This window comes from Artemia sp. Qi Xiang Cuo, unplaced genomic scaffold (genome assembly GCF_049724085.1).
Source record: "Artemia sp. Qi Xiang Cuo unplaced genomic scaffold, ASM4972408v1 HiC_scaffold_3308, whole genome shotgun sequence".
Lineage (NCBI taxonomy): Eukaryota > Metazoa > Arthropoda > Branchiopoda > Anostraca > Artemiidae > Artemia > Artemia sp. Qi Xiang Cuo.
Genome location: NW_028300700.1, coordinates 215,500 through 236,927, shown reverse-complemented (window position 1 = coordinate 236,927; position 21,428 = coordinate 215,500).

Genomic DNA, 21,428 nt, shown 5'->3' with positions numbered 1-21,428 from the left:
TTTTCAAGAATTCTTGCCCTTTTAATTTTGTTTGTTTCGCGTGTGTGGCTGCTGAAGTCGGTCTTGATTTCCCTATTTCTTAAACTACTATATGGTCTGATTCGCCGTCATACTCTTCGGAACTAGTTTCCGACGAATCCGGATTAGAACATTTAGAGGTGGCACTTTTTGAGGTATCACCTGCCCTTCCTTCGTAAATTTCTACTCCTCTGGAAGTAGAAGGTTTATTCCCTAAGTCCTCGCCTTGAGGTTTCAACTCGGGAGATTTGAAAGATTCTTGAGAGCCTTGAGAGTAATCAAGAGTTTTTGCGGGGTTCCTCCACTGTTTGAATGCCATGTCTTCAGGGGGATGGGGCTTTTTTTGCACTAGGGTTTCCTTCCATGAAGTCCACTGTTTAGGCTTGACCTTGGATACAGTTATATCATGATATTGTCCTTGCTGGTCATCCTTTGGTAGTTTTATTTTCGGGCAATGTACTTTAACTCGTTTTTATGGGAAAATTTATTAAATCCATTGCTTCTCGCAGGTGTTTTTTAGTAAAATCTCTGGGAGGAGTTTTCTTTGCGGTAATACTGCGGGTTTCTACAGCTTTGTTTAATTCTTGCTATAATGACAGGAACCTTTTTATTGGTGTTGCAGGGGAAACCATATCGTCTGGAAATATTATGGGTGGACAAGGGGTTGAAATTCTATCGGGGAAAAATTGGGTTTTTGGAGATATCGTATAATCTAGTTCTCCTGTTCTCGCCGATGAATAACTTTTCGGATCTTTTGGTGTTTTTACTTCAGGAAAAAATCCTGGTATTAGGGATTTTTTGCTTTGGAACAACTAGATTTTTCATTGCTAAAAATTCTTCAAAGTTTTCCTCATCACTGTCATCTTCAAAATAATCTTGCTTGAAATTAAAGGGTTTTAGCTCTGCCAATCTTGATTTAGGAGGCTCATTTTCTGCATCTGACGAATCTGTAGATGAGGGATGTGTTACCCATCTCTCTGGAAATTTAGCTCTTTTTATTCTGCTAACATGCGCCTTGTAAGTTCTTCCGCTATCGGGGTTCTCCATTTTAAAAGTATAGTCGTTATCGTACTTTTTGACTATTCTGTACGGTCCAGAATATTTTTGGAAAGTTTTTTTCCTTACATTTTGGCCTCGTTCAGGTAGACGCAGTCTCCTACATTGAAATCTATACTCTCCATGACTTTGGGTTGGTTTCTTAGCTCTTGGCTTATTTTACATTTTTCAACTCTTGCCCAACTATTTTATAAGTTTTCCTCTTCCTATATATGAATTCTTGTTTGAAATCCTCCGAGTTACTATAATATTGCCGAGATTCAATAATCTCATCAGACGGGATTCTAAAATCATAACTAAAAAGTAAATAAAATGGAATATCTTTAGTTGTTTCTGAATAAGCAGTGTTGATTACGTTAGTGAAATAAGATAAGAACTGATCCCAGTCTTTCCAACTTTCTTTTTCATAGATAATTAATAAGGTCGAAAATATTTTATGCCTGTTTTAAATTCTAACATTATGTTGTGGGTGGTACGGAGTTGTCACCATTTTCTCTGTATTAAGAAAACTCATTAAGTCTTTTGTTACCTTTGAAACAAAATTGCTTCCTTTGTCACTCAAAACCTTATTTGGAACGCCAAATTGTAAAAATAGTTTCGCTAACGCCTTACTTGTGGCGTACGCGCTTTGATTTTTTAATGCTTTTGCAAAAGTAAATCCGGAAAAATGGTCTATAACTGAAATAAAACAAGTATGGCCTCTGCAGGAAACAGGCAAACCTCCGCTCGTCCCGTATAAGTCAAATGAGATAATATCGAAGGGGTACTTTGCTACCGGGACTCTTCCCATTGGAGGATTAGGATATGCCTGGGGGATTTTTCTTAAATTACACGATTCGCATGTACTTACAAATTCTTTAAGTTTTGTCATTGCCGACGGCACGCAAAAATATTGTTTTAATTTATGGAAAGTTTTCGTCACTCCTAAGTGTCCACCTATATCTGAATGAAAATATTCAAATGCGGGTATTATTAAGTTTTTTGGTATTACAGGTATTATTGAGGTTTGGTTTCTTTTTGTCTAATCAGTCATGACTCTAGCTAGTATTTCTTCATTAAAATCATAGTAAAAATTGTCTATCTCTTTTCCAAGAGTTTTGAATTTATCCGGTAACGCGTTGTCATTCACAAAATAATTAATAAGCGCTGAACACATTTCGTCCTTTTTTTGCTTTCTTTTTTATATTTTCTAAGACAAGTGACAATAGTTAACCTTATTTTCCTTTACCGTATGCTTTGACGTTGTTTTTCTTGCATTCATGTTTGCTCTTAGCATTGATAGCGTTAACTTCATTTTCCTCAGCTTCTGACGGAATACCTTCTGGGTATCTAATCAAAAAGTCGCAAGCTGCATTTTGTTTACCTTTTAAATATTCAAATTCGTAATCTAGGCCTTGGATTTTCATAATCCATCTAGCTAGAATGCCCGTGGGGTTTTAAATGTGTGCAGATCCTGCAAAATTCTATGGTCTCGTTGTAATGTAATTTATCTGCAAATTGTATTAGATCTAAATTTGTCCAAGGGGTGGAATAGAGATAGTAATTCGATTTCTGGGTTTGAAGAACCACTCTCTGACGTTTTTAAAACTTTGATCATATAGACTATAACTTTTCTATATGTTTTAGGATTATAAGGTCGTTTTAAGGGATCAAGGTTTTCTACTGGGAATTATTTGCGAAGGAATATCCCCGATACCTTCTGAACTAGCATCGGTTGTGACCACAAATTTTCTGTTTTCAAAATCAGGAAGTAATAATATTGGTTCATAAGTGAGTACTTTTTTGAGACGGTCTAGGGCAGTTTGAGCTTCCTGGGACCAGGTAAAATTTTGGGAGCTCCCTTTAGTTAATTCCGTGAGGGTTTCGCAATTTGGGCGTAATTGCGTACGAATTTTCTAAATTAGCCAGTAAGACCTAAAATTCCCCTTAATTCTTTCATGGCTCTAGGGGGTTTGAGGTTTTCAACACATTTTATTTTATCAGGGTCTGGGGATATCTCTCCTTGTGTCACTACTACTCCTAAAAATTTAATTTTGGGTTGAAATAAATTTACTTTCTTAGGCCGGTATTTTAAATTGCCCTGTCTGAACTTCTCGAAGACCTTAGCTAATGTTGCCAAGTGTTATTCAGTGTTTTCTCCCACGCATATGACATCATCAACAAAATGAATTATATTCTTCAATCCTCTTAACAGGTGTAATAGGGGTCTACATAGCGCGCTTGAACTTGTTTTAAGTCCAAACGGTACCCTTAAGTATTCATATGAACCGCATTCAGATGTTGGAAAGGCAGTTTTATGAACATCTTTTTCGGCTATTTTCACTTGGTGGTAGCCTTGGGTGAGGTCCAAAGAAGTAAAAATTTTGTTTTTGCTTGAAATTGAGTCAAGAAATTCATCTATTCTTGGTAAAGAAAATTTATCACTAACTACTTGTTTGTTAAGGGCTCTATAGTCTACTACAAGTCTAAGGTCACCATTCTTCTTTGGTACTAAGATCACTGGTGCAGAATACGGGCTTATACTGGGGCGTATAATTTCATTTTTTTCTAATTCATGAATTTTATTTTTTAACCACTTTTTGTGCTTATACGGCACACGATATGGCTGTTTCGCTACAGGATTACCAGTCGTTAAAATTGAATGTTCATAAAATGGTATCAGCCCGATGTTATCTTCAGATGCGGAAAATACATCTTTAAAATTATATAATAATTCGCATATTTTTTTCTTAAGTTCCAAGTCCGTAATATGATCCATATTAAATTTGTTTGAAAATTGTGATTTAGTTAGAGGATATTTGTTATTTGATGTTTTAATGCCGTTAACTAGGTTTCTTTTAGAATTTTCCCATCTATTTAAATCATTCTCCGATAAAACCTGGATTTGAACTAAACACGTCCCCTTTTTTATTGTAATTGTATCATTTTCGTGGTTATTAGTTACCCATATAAAACCTTCTCCTTTGTCATAAGATATAATCTGTTCCTCGCATAGTAGATTTTCCGGAATTTCAACTGATGGGGTCGCAAACCATATTTCGGATTTGCTAACCACTGGTTCAATCATCTGTGATATTTGAATTTTTTGCATCGTTTTTGGAGGGACTTTTGTTTTCCTTATCGCGAATCCGTAATATTTCTCTTTATTTTCATTGTTTATTAGATTCATACTGGCGCTATGCTGCGCTATTGTGGCCTCCTGTGGCGTCACGTTGGGTTTTACTATGTTTTTCCATAATTCCAATATTTTCTTGATTTCATTTGACTTTTACTGTCGCATATCTCCTATTTTTATTTTTGCAGATTAAATACTTTAATTATAGTAATTTACTTCATCTCAGCAATTTTTTTCAGAATTATTGGAGGAGTTTTTGATTATTCATTTTTCTCCTTGCGAGACATGATGTTCAAAAGATTGCGGCATTATACCCTACCGTCCGAAATTTTGTTTACTGTTATGTTGTCTTCGTAACCTCTGTTACGATTTCTTAAGGTAGAAATTTCTTCCCCTACCTTAGCCGGGTAAACAAGCCTCTTGTTTGCTACGTCTAATAGTACTCTATTAGACCTTAAAAAATTTGCGCCGATGATTACTTCGAAAGGAAAGTTTTCGCATATTATAAAATTTGTCTGTAAGATCCTATTGTCCCTTTTTACGTTTAGGCAAATTGAACCTCTTGCATCCAATTTATGCCCTGTCACGCTAGTTAAATTGGCATTATTAACTTTCTTTGTTGCCTAATATGCAGAGGCAACATATTAAATACGCATGAGCTTATGATATTGACCGTAGCTCCACTGTCAACTAAGGCCTTAAAGTAAGCGTTTTCTACACAAAAATCACTAAATATAGGTAACTTGTTGTTAATATCACTAAAAGATGGCACTACCATGGTTTTGGACCTATTAAATATTCTGGGCACCCTCTGGGTCCAATTTATATTTATGAGGGGCCTGAAACGTTTCCCTGGGGATTTATTTCATGCGTCGGTGCCTGTAATAGATATTCAGATATATGAGGTTCCGTAGCCATATTTAATTGATTTACGTCTGTCTGCCTTTGCCATGTATTATTATGGTAACTTTGATGTCCTGCATCAGTGCCACTTGCTGACGCTGACTGCCAATGCCGTTGTTTTGCAAAATTTTCATTTCCCGTCGGCAAATTTTCGTGATTTCGATATAGCATTCTCGCATTATATTGGCTTTGGCGAGTATTTGGGTTTTCAAATCGGTAATTAATTTGTCTATTGGGGGGAGGGTTATACAAATTTGGTTGGTACGTGTTGTAAGGTACTGATTGGCGCAATCTTCCCTGTCTATAGCCTAGTGCACCACCGGCACTAAAATCTGTCCTTCTGAACAAATGATTGCCGTAATTTTGCGTACTACCGACAGCAATTCTTGGTATGCGATTGGGGACATAACGGCATTCCCTCGCGATGTGCCCAGGTCGATTGCAATTATAACATCTTATTATTGTATGGTTATTTTCATAATTAGATTGATTGACAGGCTGAAAACGTACCGTTTTCTGCCTAGCGGGTTCTTGCGTTTTATTTCTTTGTGGAACCGGGGAGTTATCCCTTGAAAAGAAATTGGGAGACGCCTGATCGCCCTTGAAGTTTATGTTCGCATCTGAATCGCCTAGAGTATTTATTTTTGCTTTACTGTGATTTGCGACCATCGTGTCGACTTCGATCAATCGCTTTACCTCCTGAACTGCGAGATCCAACGTCTGAATATTTTTGGATATTACCATTCTATATAGTTTTGGGGATAGCCCTTGCAAAAAGCTATTTAGTATGACTTTTTCATACAGTTGCCCTGAACCTCTTCCGTATTTTGCCTCTACCGAAATGCGTATATTATCAAGATATTCTCTTATATGTTGTGAATAGTCAAAGCACACCGTTCCGTGTTTTAATTTATTTATGGAACTGGTTTCGATAAATCTATCTTTAAATTCTTTTAACAATTTGTCAACCGTATTTATTGGCAATTTGGTGTCATTGCGTATGGTATGCTCAATCTGTTTTAGAAAGGTTAAGGCCTGGCCTTTTAATCGTAGTAGGAGCATGTCGACTAACGCTTCTAGCTCTGTTTTTGTTAGTTGCACAAACTGAGTTATTTGGATATTATATTCGTCAATATCTGATTGAACATTGTACTCCGGGATAGACCTTTCTATTTTTATATTTTTCATGACCAACTTCTTCACTATTAATAAATTGCTTAGGTCGTTCGCCATTTTTTTTGCGTTTGAATCAACTCAAAATAAATTTATTTTTTCACTTAACCTATTTTGAGGGAGGCTATTATCTCCTATGAGATATTTTAAAGGATTTCCTGTGGTAGCTTAGCGGTTATACGCTTAATAAATTTATTTATATGTCTGTATCTCTCCAATAATTAAATTTAAATTACAAAGTTTTATAGCCTAATTAGTTCGCAAGTTTTCCTCCAATTTCCGACTGCGCCATTTGTAGCGATGAATGTTTTATTTTGTGCCTATAAAGAAATTATTAACTATAAAAGAAAAGGACTGGGCTTAATTGGTAATAAATATTGACCGCGTCAAATCTAATATCGTACCTTGAAGCTGTGAACGCACACCTTATAAGTTTTCCGACAGCGCCGCTTATAGCGCTAAAGATCGTGCAAACAAGGCCACGCCACCCTCAATTAATGAGAGAAAATGAAATGTGTAGCCATATAAATGTGACCTCTTCTCCTTCGAGCTATCTGGAGATCAGATTCCCTGGAAACGTATCTTGGAGATATGCGAACTAATTACCTATTATTAGACTAGTTGCAGACATATAAAATGAAATAAACACAGGTAAAAAGCAATAGATTTATTGAGACTTACATATTTAGGTGAACAGCAGTGAGTCACTTCAAACGACAAAAATGGTGACTGAGATAAAACAATCAAAGAATTGCAAGGCTTGAACGTCGAAATAATTCTGTCTAAATGATCCTGACTCTGATTTACGAATACTTCCAAAAAGCACTTTTACCCCACTATCAAAAGTATTTTTTCTGTCCTGTGCTCTAAGAACTGGCTCCCAATTGGCTCAAGTGGCCCAAGGATGTAATCCCTTCGTCCAGTAGATTGTTTTAAATATTTCTGATGATTCAAACGTTCACATGGTTCTTATCATTTAAACTTCGTTAGAAATATTGTGCATAACACCTTTTTTATCGCCCACTGTCTTAGAGAAATCCAAAGCTTGGATAGCGCCGTTCTTTGTCTGAGGCTAACTGCAGTTTTTCTCTTTGCTGATTAAGGACTTTTCTTATTTTTGAAACTAGATTTAAACTTAATTATAGGAAGTCGGAATTATCTTTAGAAAGAAGGAACTTTATTTTTGTATTTTAAATATATCGCATTTTCCTCACGGTACAATATCAATGTTGCACAGTATTGACTATAGTTGAAGGAACCACTTTTACGGCTCAAGAAGCAACATATCAAAGGCTGAAAGTTTATATACTATCATATGAAAATCTTGGTTTTAGTAATATCTGTAACCTAGTAAAAATAGAGAAACATGACCCATATAACCAAAACTCTAAAAGACGGAATTTTAATACCAGTAGATATATAAAAAGAATTAGCTTATTATGCTGATTTTCTAGTCTAGTCTAGTTAACTGTAAATTGCCAAGGAAAAAATTGAACATAAACATTGAAAATTAGCATATATGCTAGACAAACAAGAATCAAACATTTGGTGTAAACATTTACCCTGCTCACGAATTTAAAATGAGACACCATTACTTTACAATATTTTAGAGGCACAAAAATTTGTGTGGAGATCAAAGATAGAAAACGATAGAACTTATTACCGCATTGACCTATATAAACAGTGAATGATAGTGTGTATGAAGAAACCTATGGAACAAGTAAGTCAAAACTTGGAAAGTTGTAAGGCAACCCAGAAAGAAAAATATGATGAACAAAATAAGAATAAAACACAATACAAAACTAGGGACCTGGTATATGTACAGAAAAAAATAAACCTCGAAGGAGCAAAGAAGTTATAACCGGAATGGGATGGACCCTTTTGGATACTATAAGAACTGTCGAATAATCTAACCTACATTTTAAAACACAACGGAAAATCAAACGGAAGAAATACTTCATCATAACAGAATAAAATAGTTTTTTTCAGAACCATTGAAAACCCAATCTTTTTTTTCATTCATAAAAGGGGAAGAAACGATTATACCACTTTGCATGAAAAATCAATGTCAGTTTTTAGACATATTTCATGACCAAAATAAATTTTAAGAAATGAAGGAATATCTGGAACACTCTTTGATAAATTCCATTCACCCCCGACAGGAGCTAGTAAATAAGGTCAAATTCCAAATGACCAGTAGAGAAAAAACTTAAAAAAAAAATATTATTCACTTGTCAAAAATGTGGCAAGGAGAAACTGCTGGAATGTTGCGAACAACATACTGGAATGGAAAAAGAACCGGAAGAATTAATATAATTGAAGAGAATTGACGAATTCTCTAAATTTTATACATTGGGTTCCCCAGCTGTGTTAACTCACGAATGGCAAAAAAACAACTCCCCCAAACATGACAAAGGATAGAAGCCAGTGAAACTGAAAGCTTATCTAAAGAAATATATCTAGATTATGGCCCAAGAAACAATAGTTAAAGGGGTAAATTTTTGAGGAAAGTTAAACATTTAATAGTACAAAAAACTATTCCAACCTCTGCAACTATACACACCATACACACCAGAAAACCGAGAGATTATGCTATATTTGGTGAAACCACCAGGCCGAGGCAACTGTCCTGGATGGAGCCACGGTCAAATATGAAACGTACCTGAGACTTGGAAACATTACGCAGAAAAAAAAACAGAAAAACAGGAATTCCATACCCTGTGGATATTTAAAAGACCAAAATGCTCAATTTTAAGTAGATGTTATACATTTGATTTGATCCTTTTAGGTATTACCTTCCTTCAAAGTGTGAACAAAAATAGTCTTTCAATGAAAATAAGAATCAATAGCAATGAAAAATGTTAACCGTGCACATTAAGCCGGCATGTGTGCAAACTAGTAGCTATTACATTGTAATTCGTTTTCAAGAAAATGTAAAATTAGTAAAAATAGAATGTTAAAAAACAAATTGAATTTGTTCGGGCTCAAGGTAAAAATATCCCGTAAAAAATTATATCTGTGGTTTAAGAAAGCTAAAGAAACACTTTTAGACGGAGAAATTTGAAAATTTGGTTTAGAGGGTTTTTTATTTCTTGTGGCAATAGGTACCCCCCCCCCCCCTAAAGATTCACCGACCTTCCTTTAAATTGATGCATAAAAATACACGCAAATATACGCAGAGTCCACTACAACTAAGTAATACGTAAAAAATGGGGAAAGGGAAACTAACCTTTGAGTTTTGATTAAGGGAAAAGTCTACGAGGAAATTGTCGCTTCAAAAAAATAGTGTGGCTATACATAATTAATTGTTGTTATTGATGTTTCATAATAAACTTTTAGCACCACAAGTTTCACAAGGAAACCAGGAAAGATAATGTTGAGAATTTCAGACGCTTCCTATGGTAATCAAAGCTCAAAGTATAGGCACAACCTAGATGATGTTAGTTAAGTAGGTAAAAGTCAGAAAATTCTATTTCAGGGCTTGTCAACTCTAAGTTTCAAACTACAAGCTTAGCTCTTGTTGAATATAATCATAAAAATATTCGCTTATAAGACGATAAAACCTGGATTTGTGAATTTAAACTATAACTTTTTAATAAGGTATTTGGTGGAAAAAAAATGGAAATTACTACAGCTAAACATTTTAGCAGCCAAAACTTTAAAAAAATGAAGAAATTACTAAACCAATGCAAAGAAAGATTATTGGAAGACTAATTGCCATTTTGTGCCAGAAATTTTCAAATTTTAGGTATGCCATATCTGTAGTAATTGCTCATGAATTTGTCTTTTATACAATTAAATACTGTTACCATACTAAATAGAATGCCATCTATCTTATGTTCAATGTTATTGTGACTAAGTTTGCATCTTTGCTGGTAACTTGAAAAAGTTTCTGAATTATTTTAAGGTTTTTTTCCTGTTTTTGTTTACCCTCTAAAGATAGATATTTTGCCAAGTAGTGTTTGTATGACCTTCTCTAATTACTAGAATAAGTCCATTTCCCTGTGTATTTTCACCAGCGATTTCTTTTTCTCTGGTAGATTGGCACGTAATCTATAGTATCAATTTCCCCATTTTCTCTTATAAATTGTCTCAATCTGAAAGAAGTGACCTGCTTTTTTGATGCTTTGCCTAGTGGCTATCAGTTAGTCAATAAAGATAAACAGCTTACCTACATTCATGACCGCGATGGTTTTAAATCAAACCTTGATCATATTATAGTTTCAAGTGGATCACTGGTGATCCCTCCTGTTATTGCTTGGATGATAAAATTGAGGATGATCACTTGCCTTTAACTTGCAAAATTGAGTCGTCTGCTCTACTGGTTTAAAACCATTTTTCTTACCAAAATAAATGGTTTGATAAGCCAAATTGGAAACGGGTAAATTCTGAAGTTTATTTGTACGTACTTTGCTCGTTATTATCAAGCCTGAAAGTGACTTTTCACCTTTTACAAACCTCTGTAAGGTCATCGACAGCTAAGATCGATTTAAATTATTACTATTACGAGATTGTACATTGCTTGAAGGCAGCTGCTTCAGTTTCCGTTCCTGTTGAACGTGTTAGATTTGTCACCAGAAGACCATTATGGAATGTGTACCCAGAAGTGAAAAAAGCTAAACAACGTGCGAAGTTTTGGCATCGCCTTTGGATTGCTTGTGATTGGCTCAAGTCTGGTGAAGTATTTAAAATTAAGCAATATTCGAAACGTCAGTTTAGATCTTCTTTGCGTCAAGCCTGCCTGAATGGAATTGGATGGCCCCTCGGATGGGAAGTCTTGGTCCAATGTAATTATTAGCAGCAAGTGTGTGCCTGCTACTGTTTCGATTATCAAAATCAGTGATTTTGTTGCTCATTTTACTCATGTTTTTTTTTACATTTAATCTTTCTATCCAGTTCAAGTTTTCTTCCTTATTGCATAATACTGTTCCTCGAGTCCTTTGGCAAGTCTATATATGGTCAATATCTAGTGGTGATCTCTATCGGGCTATTAAGAGTGTTAAAAAATCAAGTGCTCCTGATATGGATGGTCAGTGTTACAATCATTTCAGCATTAAGTGTCCATTATTGTTAACACACATTCAGCTCTTATTCCAGATGTTCTTAGCACAGTCCTTAGTTCCAGACAGTTTTCTTTCGGGAATTGTAACATCAGTTTTGAAAAAGGGAAAGGACGCAGATTAGTGTTCCAGTTATCGACCAATTACAGTGTCCTGCTTCATGAGCAAGCTGTTCGAGTATGCCGTATTGCCTGAAGTTTTGACTAAATGTGATTTTTCCGATTTTCAAGTTGGTCTCAGAGCCGGGTTTGGCTGTTCTCAAGCCCATCATATACTTGGTCAGTTGCTAGTCTTTGCAAAAATGCAAAAAGGTCACTTTATTTTGCTCGATTGATATTTCAGGCACTTTGGACAACGTTGTACATTCGCAAGCGCTTCACTGCTTAGTTAAAGTAGGAGTTCATTTTTCTGTTGTAAAAGTTCTACAATATTGGTATTCCAAATCGTTGGTTTGGTTAAAGTGGATGTCTTATATATCTGAGCCTATCTCAGTAAAGAAGGAAGTCAGGCAAGGTGGTTTGCTATCTCCATATATTTTTAAAACTGTGCTTGCGGACTGTTCGCGAATGCTGTCTCCTACAATGTTTTTAGAAAATACTGCTGTTAGTCACATTGCCTATGCTTATGATATTCTGCTAGTTAGTCATACTAGGTTAGGCCTCTAAAAAAATATAAATGCTTTGATTAATGCTTTGAGTATGATTGGGCTTTCTGTAAGTGCTTCAAAATGCGAGTTTCTGTGTTTTAATATTTATAAACATGCTCCTTCTTTACATGTGGGTACAATGCTACTCAAGTGTTTCTCAAAGCTGAAATGGCTGGGGATTACTTTTTTTTATACACTTTCGAATACCTGCTCGTCTCTGGTTGCTAGTGCTATGCAGTGTGCTCGCTTCTCATATGGTAATATCTCACCTAATAGAGGGAGGTACAGCCACCGAGGCCTTTGTAAACTTTACCTTATTTTTTGTTCTCCTACAACTCTATTTCTTTCCGGTTTGCAGCCTTTAATGCGCAAAAAAGACCGTCTTCAACTAAGGAGAGGCTATTTTAAATATTGCAAATTCCTGCTATATTTAGCAAGGTGGTACAGAAATCACAAGATTATTTTTCATTTTGGACTTATCGACCCTCTAGTGCTGCTTGACAATATTGCTAAGGATCTGAGGACAAATACTCCAAGGAAGACATGTGCCACTGACCCCCTCACTTTTTTTTCTAGGTAAGAGATTTATAAATATTGTTATGTTATTTATTTTGTGTTTTTCTTATTATTTCCTTGTGTATAATATTTTTTTTTCTTTTTTACTCCGCATTTATTTTATATTGCGGGTTATAAATAAACTTACTTACTTACTAAAGAAAAATCTCAGGGGAAATGGATGGAACACATCCTTCAAGCACTGCATGTCAAGAATAATTCTAGAGGAGGAAGAAGGACGAGTCTTAGATTTTGTTTGAAATTTCAACCCTCTTCCAATCGATCTAAAATCTAATAGCTAAACTTTAAAAGGGTTAACGTTTTAGTTGTGGTTGCTCTTAAGTCAATGTTTTCTTAATGTACAACCTTCAAATTGAATATTAATACAAACTGGTGAAAATAGATTTATCGTTGTAAAATAATGTAGCTAGAAGTAAATAAACACTCAAGAGGAAGTAGCTAGTTATTTGTTTCATTGAAGAGGAAAAGACACATCTAGATTAGTCTTATCTACTACGCTAATATTTACCGCTAATATTAAGTACTGTAAATGCAAAAAAAACTAGAAACTTTTTAATGTAAACGATAGATAATTTTGTCCATTTTTCTCGTACCTGGACCAATTTAACCTTTATGTACGTTACTTTATGCTACAAAATATATCATATTGATCCACAGTTCTTGAATCATAAATATATTCTAAGGGTACATACAGAGTTTTTTTTAAGAGTAATAAATAACCCCTAAGGCTTTAGCCTACATGGATTTTTTTCGACTTCTTATGAAATTTTAGGATATAATCTCTCTTAGTAAACCATAATTCTTTAGCTGATCTCTAATTCTAACGAGAAAGTAATTAAGCTCTCATTGAAAAAAAAATAATCATGAACACCAGAAAATATAGTGACAATAAATGTATTTGTGTATATAAATTAGGCGTTGTGCTTATATATGTTAAAATTTATGCTTTATTTGTATATTGATTTTTGAAATTTATATTAGACTGGCTCCTTTTGTTCAGGGTACTAGAATAGGTTTGGAAATGTTAACTTTTTTTTAACTATGAAAATGGACCCTGAGCCAGATCTTCTACTTTTAACATGGTCACTGCTCCCACCACCTTTACTAAAAATACTACCAAGGTAAGTGAAGGTCACTTTTTCATCTTCATTTATTCCTATCCTTAGTAACTTAGTTTTCTTAACATTTTCAAACCTATTTTATCCCCCTGAACTCGCAAAACTTCTAAAACTGTATTCATTTTGAACATACTTTCATCTGGGATGCATAAATAATTAGCACAATCTAAGTTCATGAGATATTCGTCCTTCCCACTTTATTTTGTGGTGTCCAATTACCTTTCCTGTGCTCATTAAGACAAAGTCAATAAAAATGATCCATATAAAAGGGGATAGAACACAACCCTGCTTCATTCTGTAACGGGATCAAAATTCAAAACCTCAAAATCTTCCAAATTAAAGTTACCCACGTAAAATAGAATCACCCAAAATATGAACCTAAAAATTCAAGTAACTCATAGATCGAGTAAGGCTTGATCTTGCAATTTAAAAAGTAGTAAACAAAAGTATCTTGATTGAATAAACTTTGTAAAATTTTTCCCACAGCAAATGTAGTAGCAATAAATAAGGTGTCACAAAAATATGCAATACATATCAGTGTGACCAAATGTTATGCGACAGGCGACCAACAATGTAGTTTAAATTTTAAGAGCATGCATTTCTAAACTGTCTAGAGAAGGTAGAACTTATCATAAAAAAGTCACTAGAGATACAAAGTATTTTCATGTAATCTAGTTAAATTGTCCTGAAACTAAGTTCAGAATTACGTATTCCAATGTAACTAAGTTTATTGTCCCTTAAAAAGTTTAACAGTGATAAACTATAAGCCAACTAGAAACTAAGTGACATGTCGTTAGCAATAAAATTACAAAAGTAATACTTTACTTGTCAAGAAAAATTCCAAAATACAAATCTTATAGCTATAAATCGTATGAAAGTTGAAGTAGCCAATTTGTGTATTCCCTGTTCAATAGAAATATAGGACATACTATTGGACCAATAGGACCAAGGTAACATACTTTTTAGCAACGCCTGAATGTAACCTCTGGCGAAATTGGATACTATAGTTAGTTAGGACTTGGCAGTTTTGCGCCAGTCTAGAGCCGTCCAAAGAGGCTAGAATAGTCTAGAGGAGTTTTTCCGTTAGTTTTTGTCCAGACTTATGTAAGTGAACCTATGATCTAACCATTAATAACTTTTGACAATTTGTTTGAGATCATTAATAGACCTATGTTACATTACATAGGCCTCACTGTATAATTTATTTAAAGTGCCTATGACAGTGAGTTGAAGTGCAGATAATCTGATATTCCTGATCCAGTTTTTTATCGCAAATGTGAGTAAAAAAAATACATTACTTTCTTATTTTTGATTCTTCATGTTAGTATTTCTCAAGATAATTTGTCCTTGTGTCTTCAACCACTCTCTAGGGAATCTGGATCCTTTTAATCTGATTTCAACTCAGTATGGCCATTACCATACGCTCCCCGACTAACCTGTTGTTTTAATCCCCCGTCATAAATATCCCACCGCAACTTTAGTAAAAATCTCACAAAAATCCCCAAATTCAAAAACATTTAACAACACCCCCCCCCATTAGAATTGGCGCGGCTCTGTTTAACGGAGCAAAACACAAGGAAAAAATTTCCCCTTGGAAAAGATTACTGAGAAATACTACGTATAGAGAAAGTGCAATATTTTGTTAGACCTAAGTTCCCTTAATATAGTAGCAAATAATGGAACACCGCTAAGAAAAAGAAGTAGGGGATTCTACTTCAATCCACTCATAACCTAGGCGAAATTTGAAAGTTTTCAAATTTAAGTAATATCAAAGAAACCTAAGTGCCGAGTTTTAATTTATTTGAAATAATTGCCAACATGTCGTTAGATCGAAACGAAAAATTGCTAAAACAAAAACTCATTGCTAAAACAAGAGAAATTTTAAAATCCCTTCGATCATACAAAGGAGATTCAGACGTAGATGAATTTATTATACATTAAACCAATTCGTAGAAGTAACTCAAACGGACTCAAAATTATTGGTGGGCATGCTGTTAAAACAAATAGAGAACACCATAGGAGAAGATAACAACCTTCCAATAAACTCCATAGAAAAATTGCTAAAGGCATTCCGAGAAAAATTTGTTGAGACCAGTTCACCACACAATTTAAAGCACGGAACAGTATGTTTTTACGAAACCCAAAATGTTAGGGAATACCTACACAAATTAATGGTATCAATATAAGCAAAATATGGGAAAGAAACTGGTAGCTTATATGATAAAATTGTGCTAAACGCTTTCTTACAAGGACTGAGCCCCAAGCTATACAGAATGATAATATCTAAGAATATTCAAACATTAGTATTAGAAATTAAAGAAGTAGAAAGAATGGTTGAAATCAACACGATTGTGGCGAACCACAATAAGTCAAGAATAAATAATGTGGGGAGAATCGATGCCGGGACGGTCACGAAAAATTTCACCCCCATTTCTCTCAAGAAAGAGCTCACAAAAACCAAATCAAAATAGATCCTCAACCCCTACCAGGCAAAGAACTGTGCGTTTCGTACCCAGGAACACGACAAACTATGCAAATAACCCTCCAATTATATGCTACGCATGTAATAAACAAGGTCATATTGCCAGGAAACGCCATACTAAAAACAACTATACACCAGCAACCCCCAAGTTTAAAAACCGTTTGTTTGGGAGAACAAACTTAAATGCCAACGGTTCAGGAAGTTATAGGAGTTACCCTCCACGCCTGCCATTGTTCCGGAACCCCTACCAACAGGGATTGGAATATGCAAATCTTCCCCCCAACAGACATTAAAATATTGATTCCCCTAACCCAAATACGCGGCAAAACATGCACCAATTTAATTCACGGACAGTGTATCCTACTAGATTTAACAGGAATACGAGTGATAACAGAGGATATTTTTTTGCCAGAGCGGGCAGCACAAATTTTTCGTCAATGCAAAATGAGACAAATGCCGCCCTAGCCGTCGGCATAAGAAATTCCAACCTGCGTAATAATACCTGGGAACCAAGACAATCAAATGTCAATCAGCTTGCTAGGAAGTTCCTACCGAACCCCAATGTAGAACACCAACCTACCAAATTAATGCTCAGGGAAACGAATCAGGTCCCCAATAAAACTAACCGGGACCCTGGAGGCCAGTATTTTTTGTAGGTCCCTTCCAGTATTTGTGCCTTCTATAAGTGATAATAATGATATACTACCTATATTAAATGATTTTGGTGTTGCAAATATTTACTTCAAGGCGCTAATAGATCCCGGTGCGGCAGTTAATATAATAAGCGCGAATGTATTCAATAAATTACCAGCGTATATCAAGCAACGAAAAAATTTTAATATTCCCAGTTCAACTAGCGTCACAGGGCAAAGGCTGGAAGCAAAAGGCTCAACACGCCTAGATGTGAAAAAATATAATAGAATCTTTCCTACCAACGTCATAATATGCAAGAATTTCCCATTTGAGGCTATAATCGGTGCTAATTTTTTTAAAATCTAATAAAGTATTATTTGATATAGCTAATCACAGACTCGTATATCCATCCGATCCTATTCTCCGACGTTTGGAGAAAGGGAAAGCAACAGTGAATAGAATGAAGTCTTTTGTACCCCATTTCTCGTCTTATAGGAGAAATTCCAGCGGTAAATGGATCGAGTCCATAAAAGCAAAAATAGGGAAAATGCAGGAGTATAGGCAAACAGAAATTAAGAAAATAGCAGAATTTTGTAACGAGGTGATAAACCTCAATGCCGTCCCCTTACAGCCGAACTCACTAGCGGAAGATTTGACGCAACCAGAGGCCAATCTTAACATAGTAGAAAATAACTCGAAAGAAAAATATTATGGATTCGCAGTACGTAAGACAAAAATTCCCCCGAAAACGATGCAAAGAGTTCAGATCTCACAAATGGTCACACCCGTAAACGATAACTCCAAAATTTGGTTTGCATCCCCGTGGGGAGAAATCCCAGAGAGTCTATTTTGTGAGGAAAAGACCATTTTGTATGAGAAATCAGAAGGTTTTATTTGGTTGACAAATACCCATGAAAATGATACGATTACGTTAAAAAAAGGAACAAGCCTCGTTGAAATACGAGTTATTTCTGAGCGCAAGCTAAACGAGTGGAAAAACTCCAAAAGGAGCTTAGTTAATACTATTAATAATAGAAATCCAAGGGATAGGTACCCACTAACAAGACCCCGATTTTTAGAAATATTTAAATTACATCATATCTAAGATGCGGTATTAGGAGAAAAATTACGCGAATTGCTCTGGAGCATTAGGGATATATTTTCTACGTGTGAAGACGACATTGGATTGATACAATTCTACTAGAAAATTCTATCCAGAATACAGGGTTGCCTGTAGCTAAACAACCCTATCGTATCCCCCATCCCTACAAAAATTGGTTAAAAAATAAAATCCGTGAATTAGAGACAAACAATATTATTCGCCCAAGTATAAGCCCGTATTAAGCCCCCGTGATTCTAGTACCAAAAAAGAACAAGGACATTAGGCTCGTAGTGCACTATTGAGCCCAAAACAAGCAAGTAGTTAGCGATAAATTTCCCCTGCCCCAAATTGACGAGATCTTGGACTCCATCTCAAACAAAAATAAAAATTTTTACCTCTTTCGACCTCAAACAAGGGTATCATCAAGTTAAGATAGCAGATAATGACGTTTATAAAACAGCATTTTCTACAACTGAATGTGGCTCTTATGAATATTTAAGAGTACCCTTCGGACTTAAAACTAGCTTAAGTGCACTATGTAGACCTTTGTTACATTTATTAAGAGGTGTAGAGAATTTTATTCATTTTGTGGATGATGTAATTTGTGTAGGAGAAAACCCAGAGGATCATTTAGCCAAGTTAGCCAAAGTTTTTGAAAAATTCAGCGAAGCAAATCTGAAATGTAGAACTGAAAAATTAAATTTAATTAAATTTAAAATAAAACTTTTGGAAATGAGAGTAACCCAAGGGTAAATTTCACCAGACCCTGACAAGATAAAATGTGTAGAAAATCTCAAAACCCCCAAAAACTATAAAACAATAGCGAGCAATTCTTGGTTTGACTAGATATTTTAGAAAATTCATACGCAACTACGCCGAAATTTCAAAACCTCTAACGGACCTAACTAAAGGGACCCGCCACAATATTACCTGGTCGCAGGAAGCTCAAACTTACTTAGACACTCTCAAGAAAGCACTTACTTCTGAACCCGTATTGTCCATACCTGATTTTGAGAAAAAATAATTTGTAGTCACCACTGACGCCTCATCTCTGGGCATCGGTGCAATCCTTTCCCAATTAATCCCCTTAGAAGATTACCCCGATCCCCTACAAAAACCCTTCAGTATATAGAAAGAGTCATATGCTATTCAAGTAGAACTTTATCGAAAGACGAAAGCAGTTATTCTGCAACGCAATTAGAGCTGCTATTTATAATTTACCACTTGGAAAAATTTAAAACCTTATTTGGTGGGTCAAAAATTTAAGCTGTGTTCGGACCATAAAGCTTGTAATACCTGAGCACATTCAAAAATCCAACGTGAATTTCAGTCAAATGGATAATGAAAATCCAAGATCTGGATTAAGAATTTGAACATTTGACCGGTAAACAAAATGTCCCCTATGATTACTTGATCAGATTCCCCAAAAATAACTCCTCAGATAATGAAAACAAAGAAATGGATACCATCAATCCCAGTAAACGAAAACACAAGAAGAATAAACCTAAATTTCAAATAGAAGAAAACGAGGTTAATCATTGCCCCTCATCGCTGGTAAACATTAAAAGAAACCAAATTAAGGATGAAATTTGTTCGACTCTAATTAATTATTTTGTGAATTTTGATAACCTGCCCGATAAGTTCAAGCCCTGAGAAAGAAAATAGATAATTTTTATTACGATTTAGACAAAGAAAACCTTTGCAGGATAGTAAAGGGCGATACAAATAGAAATCAAACTTTAATAATCCCAGTATTATCCCAAAACTTAATAATACCTGCATTTGAATATTTTCATTCGGAAATAGGTGGACATTTAGGAATAAATAAAACCTTCCACAAGTTAAAACAATCTTTTTATGTACCGTCGGCGTTAACAAAACTTAAAGATTTAGTAAGTACATGCGAAGCATGTAACTTAAGAAAAAATCCCCAAGCTTATCCTAACCCCCCAATGCGAAGAGTCCCGGTAGCAAGGCTCCCTTTCGATATTGTTTCATTTGATTTATATGGAACCAGTGGAGGCTTACCTGTTTCCAACAGGGGCCATACTTGCATTCTTTCAGTTATTTATCACTTTTTCGGATTATTTTTGCTAAAGTATTGAAAAATCAAGGCACGTACGCTACGAGTAAAGCACTAGCAAGAATATCTTTAAAATTTGGCATTCCTAACAAGGTTATAAGTGACAATGGAAGTAATTTTGTTTCGAAGGTAACAAAAGATTTAATGAGTTTCCTTAACAAAGAGAAATTGGTGACATCTCCTTATCATATACAAGCTAATGGGAAAATCGAAAACAGGCATAAAATATTTTCCAATGTCTTAAGCATTTATACAAAAGACAACAGAAATGACTGGGACCAATTCTTACCGTACTTAACCAACGTGATCAATACCACATTTTCGGAAGAGAAACACCCTTTTATTTATTATTCGGCCGCAATTTCAAAATACCGTATCAGGAAGTTATAGAATCCAGACAGTATTACAATAATACAGAGGATTATAAACAAGAGTTTATAAACAGGATGAGGGAAACCTATAAAATAGTTAGACAAGAATTAGAAAAATTTAAAATAAACCAAGAGTTAAGAAACTAACCCAAGGTCAAAGGGAACATAAATTTTAAGGTAGGAGATTGTGTCTACCTAATAAATTAGGCAAAGGTGGAAGGCAAAAAACTTTCAAAAAAATATTCTGGACCTTACCGAATAATAAAAAAATACGACTATGGTTTTACTTTTAAAATTATAAACCCCGAAAACGGAAGAACATATAAGGCACATGTTAGCCGTATAAAAGGAGCCAAATATCCGGAAAGATGGGTACCGAGACCCTTATCTACCGATTTGTTAGATGCAGAAGAAGAATCCCCCAAGTTAAGATTGGGAGAATTAAAACCTTTTAATTTCAAACAAGATTATTTCGAAAACGACAGTGACGAGGAAAATTTTGAAGAGTTCTTAGCTATGAAAAATCTAGTTGTACCCAAAAAGAAAATCTTTAATACCAGTAGGAATGAAAACACCCAAGGGTTCAAAAAGTTCTTCATCAGAAAGCTCAGAAGAGTTAGACTATACGTTATCCCCAAAATCCAGATTTTTTCCCGATAGAATTTTGATTCCTTTTCCCCCCAAAAGGTTTCCAGATGATATGGTATCACCAGAAACCCCGATAGAAAGACCCCAATCATTACAGGATGAATTAAACAGAGCTATGGAAACCCCTGGTGTAAAAATAAAGAAAACTCCACCCAAGGACACAAGCAAGAAGAACCTGAGAGAAGCAATGGACATAATCACTTATCCTATAAAAACAAGGCAAAGTACCTTGCCTTTGACCTAGGAATCCCCCTGAAGATGTAAATCTAGAACAATATTATGACATAACGGTGCCCAAAGTTAGGCCCAAGGAATCGTCCACCTGAAGACAGACCAAGTTACAGAAAATACCACATCCTCCTGAAGATATGGCTTTCAAACAATGGAGACACTCTCCACAAGCATTCAAATCCTCCCAGAGTTCTCAGAAATCTTTTAACTCCT